A 5,709-nucleotide genomic window follows, 5' to 3' on the forward strand; every position below is an offset into this window, starting at 1 on the left:
CCTGATTGGGGAGTGGGAGGTATAGAGAAATTGCATCCAATACAGGAAAGGATACCTAGGAAAGCAATGCTTTAAGAGGAACCCATATCCCAGTGAGTATCAGAAAAAATAGATGGAGAAAAAAATAAAAGAGTTTTAAGATGCAGGGAAATGTGTTCATTATGGAGGTTTGTTCATTGGCAGCCAGGGATTCAGTATCAAGGGGATACAGAGAGTAAAGGGGCTGGCATTATGTGACTCATTGAGAAATGATCTGTTAAGGGAGGCAGGTGATTGCACTGTTCAAGTTTCTCCTTTTAAGTCTCAACTTTGTGGCAGGAGGTGGTGTTGTATCCTGGGAGGTCACAGGAACCAGACTCACAAGGGATAAGTACAAGAAGAGGTATGACATAGGGAGTTTGGGAGCTAGATCAGGAGGCAGGAGGATCTGGCATAGGAGTTGAGGGTTATTGAGAATGGAGGGCACTGTGATGGTAATCAGGGCAGGACTTTTCACTATTCTTTTCTGGGATGTTAAGGCTATCAAGTGCCTTTAATGAATCTCGTCTTTGTTTTAAATTGGGCGATAAAGTGGACCCCTTTTGTTTTGGAGTGTTTCTCAGCACTAAGGCAATGGGGAGTCATTGATTGGAAACAACGTATATGATGTGGTACTAGTGATTAAGGAGCTTTCCCACATCCTGGTGCTAGCCCTCAGGGTCCCGAATAGGGTATATGTACAGGAAGATTAGGGTTTGACTTTTGGGGGCACACTCATTGAAAGATTGTGGGTGACAAGACTCTAGGCAAGCCATTGAAGCTGCATCCCCCCTCTTTGAAAACCCAGATGTTGGTACTTCTCTTTTTGGTAACTATGTGATTTGATCAGACAAGGTCTGTCTGTTGATTTGTTTGTAATTTGTTTGTATTTGTCCAGAACTTAAGGGTGATGAGGTTTAGACTGTGGGAACCCCCTTGAATTCCACCCTGAATCTTCACTTGATCTGGCTTTTCCTGCCCAAATACCCTAGCCTAGCCTTCCTTTGGCTACCTCTGAATTGTGTTCTGGCTGTTTCCCACCCTTGATCCTGATCAAAATATCTATACCCTAGCTCTGTTACCCTAGCTCTCTTATTGTCTGTCATCTTCAGGTAGCCTTCAGCTATTTCCCACCCTGGAGTCTGACCTCACCCTAGTCTGCTCTAAACCCCTCCTCTAGTCATCCCAGACTACTCAAGACCCCTTAATCCCTCCCACAATCTTTCTGTATATAAGTCTTATCTTGCCTCCATGAAGGAGCTCAGATTCAACCTAGCGCAGTAGCTTGTGAAAACAAGCATCACAAATGGTGAGATTTCTTAAGACAACCCATTATGGTGAATTTTTAATATTTTTATATTTAATTTTAAATTTTAAATTTAATATTTTAATTTTAATCTTTTTCCTTGGCTGAGAAGGCTTGAGTCAAGTTCATTCAGCAGGACCCGATGTGTCGGTACTTTGGGGTCTCAAGCACCTCTCAACCCCAACCCGAATCAAGGGGGCTGATCTTTTCCCCCTAAACTAAATGATATATGTATGTTTAATTAAATTGAGATTGTTAACCCCTTAAAGTTGCTTTCCTTAGAAAAGCAGATCAAAGGACCTTTGTTAGCAGCCCTTCTGTGTGCTGGTGTTATTAGTTTTACCTAGCCACAGTAGCTGCTAGCAACATTGTTGTTACAGGCACCTAGAAACTGTATTCTTTAGGTGGGCAGTAGGGGAATTATTACAGCATACTACCAGGTGGCTGATTGGCCTGGGTTACTGCCAGAAGAAATCTTTGTGAGGCAGGTGACAGATCTAGTGTCTGTGCTTCCTGTTGGAATCCCACAAACACATCAGAGTTCTTTTTCTAGAGAACAGTGGCCTGGCTGTTGGAGCCAATCCTGAAGTTTTGATGCTTATCTTTTTTTTTCTTAATAGAAATTTCTCCTAGTCATTATTTTATTTCATTCCCTTTCTGGAACAGGGACTCCTGGCTGTCAGACTTCACAACTATGCCTTCGATTGAGTGGCACAGTTCTTCTCAAGCTTCTTTTCACACTTTAGCTCCACTTTGTGTTGTCTTTCCCTTCTTGAGGTCAGGGATTGTCTTTCTTGTTGCTTACATTTCTATCCCCATTACTTAGTTCAGTACCTGGCACAAAGTAGGCACTTAATAAATGTTTATTAATTAAAAGAACCAATAGTATCATGTAGCAATTGTAAGGCCACTTTAGCCTCACCATAATCCTGGGAGGTGCTACTGTTATTTCCACTGAAGCACAAGGAAACTGATGTAGGCAGAGGTTTTGTGACCACCCAGGTGCTAGGAGTCTGAAGCTGCATTTGAACTCAGGTCTTCCAGGCCCAGCATTTTCCACTGGGTCAACAGGCTGCCTTAGTTATTTTACTGAGACCTCTTCTTGCCTCAGAGAGATGGCACTTTCCCATAAGATTGCCAATACAAAAAAGTATTAAATTTGTTCAGTCAGAGCAGTGGGTGGAAGTTTCAAAGGGACAGATCTAAGCTTCTTGTAAGGAAATACTAGATAACAATTTAAAGTTGTTCTTTTGGGAAGCTGAATAACTATCTGACTTCTGGAGTTCTTCTGAGCCCTAGGTAGGAAATACCACAGCCACACAGCTTGAGTTCACCTCTCTGATCTACCCAGTCTGACTACAAGGGAAGAGGAGCAGAAATCTTAGACCTTGGATATTCAAGCCCTAGAATTCTCCCTGGAAATGTAGAATTTAGAGAAATCACGTTTAGGAGAAGGAAAACACTGCAGATGTTAAAGACTATGATATTTATTTAAAATGGACAATTTTAATGTTCAAAACTTCATGTGAGGGGAAGGTTTTTTAAAAACTTAGATGAAAAGCTCTAATGTGACATCACTAGGTCATGCCAAACAGGAAATGCCCACCTCTCCTGCACTCGGTGCTGTTTCCTCTCAATCTCTGGGTGGGCAGCAGCTGTGGTGTTAGAGGTGGTAGGTACAGTGTGTGCCTCAATTCAAATGAGTAATGAAAAGGGTTCTTGGAAAGTGAAAACTTTAGATGAAATTCTTCAGGAAAAAAAGGGAAGGAAGAAACATGAAGAGAAGGCAGAGGTAAAACACATTAAAAATTCCGGTGATGAGAATTCCAAGTAGGATTTCCTTGAGGGAAAGCTAAGAGGTCACCCCATGGAGATAACAATCAGGAATTCACTTTATAGGAAGGAAAATTCTATGGGAAGATGAAGTTGAAGAAGGTGACTCTTTGACCATGAAATCACCCCAGCAAATGCTATATAAGGAAAAAAGCTTATCGCAGGATTGATGAGAAAAGGAAAGAGAAAGGTGGGCATCACCGTCATTCTGCACAATGAAGCGTGCCAGGGTGAAAGAGGAGTGAGAACATGAACTGTGAAAAAGGCATTGGGAGGAGCAGGATAAAACTTGGTGGGAATGGGAAAGGCAGAAAAGGAGGAGATGGCTTGAGAACATTCCAGGAGGGAGAAGGATTGTCTTGAATAGCTGGAGCTAAAGAGAGAATGAGAAGGAAAGATGAAGGTGCAGCAGAAGGAGGAAGAGAACAGAAGTAATTGGAAGAGACTCTGAGAAGAGGCACAGAGAATAAAGGCCAGAAGAGAAGTTTCTGCTCATGACAGAAAAGTGTGAGAAAATTACGGGGACAAAGTAAAACAAAGACACAGGCATTAAAGCCCCTTATGCCAGCAGCCAGGGATTTGAGCAAGGGCATGGCAGGAAACCAGTCAAAGAGAAGAAACTGGAAGAGAGGGATGCCCTGATTTACAAGATATAAGCAAGAGAAAGACCAAATCAGATGAGTCCTCCTCAGTAGAATCTGGATCTAACTCAGAGGAGGAAGAAGAGAGCAGCAGTGAAGAATCAGAAGAGCAAGAAGAAGAGGAGGATACAGGCAGTAATTCTGAGGAAGGATCTAATCAGTCTGCTGAAGAAATGAGCGAAGAGGAAGAGCAAGAAAATGGAAACCATATCTTAGTAGTTAGAATCAAGGTTTGGGAGAGAGAAAAGTGGGAGAGGGGATATTGTAATCCAACACCATGGTGGAAGGAGATTACATTCCAACTCTCCAGCCTTATCGCCCATTGAGGTGAAGCAGGAGTTCCCCAAATAGCTGCCTGCCCTCCAAAGTTGTCAGCGAGTAGAAGAATCCCAGAATCTGAACAGGAATGAAGAAAGCACATATGCTGTGGTATGCAAACCAAAGGATATCAAGCCTGATGAAATGAATGAAAATAGAAAAGGAGAAAGAAGGCTTCCTGATTATCTCCCTCTGGGAAGTCAATACCATCCTGAAAGCTCAGCACCCAAACATTGTCACTATCTTGGAGATCTTGTTGGACAGCAACACGGCCAAGATCTGCATCATGATGAATTATGTGGAACATGACCTCAGGAGCCTCATGGAGGCAATGAGGTAGCCATTTCTGCCAGGGAAGTGAAGACACTGATGATCCAGCTTCTGTGAAGGGTGAAGCATCTTCTTGACAACTGACTGGATCCTTTTCCAGGACCTGAAAATCTCCAACCTGCTCCTCAGTGGGCATTTTAAAAGTTGGTGATTTGGGGTTGGCCAGAGAATACAACTCCCTCTTAAAAGCTTACATGCTGATATTGATGACACTGTGGTACAAGGCCCCAGGGCTGTTACAAGGGGCCAAGGAACATTCCACTACAATAGACACGTGGTTAGTGGGCTGGATATTTAACTTAGAAGCCCCTATTTCCAAGGAAATCAGAGATTGATCAGATCAACAAAGTTTGTGAGGACCTGGGAACTCTAAGTGAGAAGATGCACCCTAGTAACAATGACATTCCAGTAATGATGAAAATGAGTTACAGACCATTCCCATGATAACTTGCAGAAAATATTGGGGGCCTTCCATTCTGACCAAGGCTTCAGTCTGAAAAACAAGTTCTTGATGTACTTCCTGGCTGGAGAAGCAATGTAGAAGATGGCCTGAATTATGAATACTTCTGAGAAATCCCTCTTCCCTTTGTCCCTTCCATGTTTCCCATATGGACAGCCAAGAGTGAGTGGCAGAGGGTTAAGAGCAGCACCAATTCCCCCTCCAGCCTCCCATTCAACTCTCCAGAGGGAAGACTTGGCTACAAACAGCTAGGGGAAGATGATCTCAAAGATTCCTGCTTCCCTCTCACCACCACCAATCAGGGAGCATCTGGGATTGGCCCAAGCTTTATCCTCAAGTTTTAAACTCTTCACAAGGGCACAAAGCAGAGCAAACCCTGACTGAGCTGCAGAGCAAACCCTGACTGAGCTGCACACCAACCATGGCTATGAACACCTGTGGACACTTGTGTTTTGAGGGGCTGGAGGGGATAAAAGCATATGTAATATCTGTTGGGGTTCCCAACCTCTTAGCAATTCTGTGGTTGTTTCCCCACCTCCCCCTCCTTAGGGCAGCATCTTCTGTAGTGTGATCCCCATCTGTTGCCCCAGCCTAGGCATCATCAGGAATCCTGTTCATGTTTTATGTTCTCTCAAGCCTTGGTTTTCTAAATGACCAACCAGACCCACTCCCTGGGAGCAGGAGAAAGACCTTTGGTTTCATTCACATTCTGTATACAATGTTGGAAATTCCTGGAAACTTAGCCACCATGAAATTTTTGTGTGTTTATATAATTATGAATTTTGAAATATAAAGAAGTTTAA

The 5,709-nt window shown here is 43.1% G+C and overlaps 1 pseudogene; it reads left to right on the plus strand.

The window, feature by feature from the left end:
- The first annotated feature begins 3,023 nt into the window (after window positions 1-3,023).
- LOC118831514 lies at window positions 3,024-5,250 on the plus strand (annotated as a pseudogene).
- The last annotated feature ends 459 nt before the right edge of the window (window positions 5,251-5,709 follow it).

The sequence above is a fragment of the Trichosurus vulpecula genome, chromosome 9, assembly GCF_011100635.1.
Source record: "Trichosurus vulpecula isolate mTriVul1 chromosome 9, mTriVul1.pri, whole genome shotgun sequence".
In the NCBI taxonomy this organism is placed as follows: Eukaryota; Metazoa; Chordata; class Mammalia; order Diprotodontia; family Phalangeridae; genus Trichosurus; species Trichosurus vulpecula.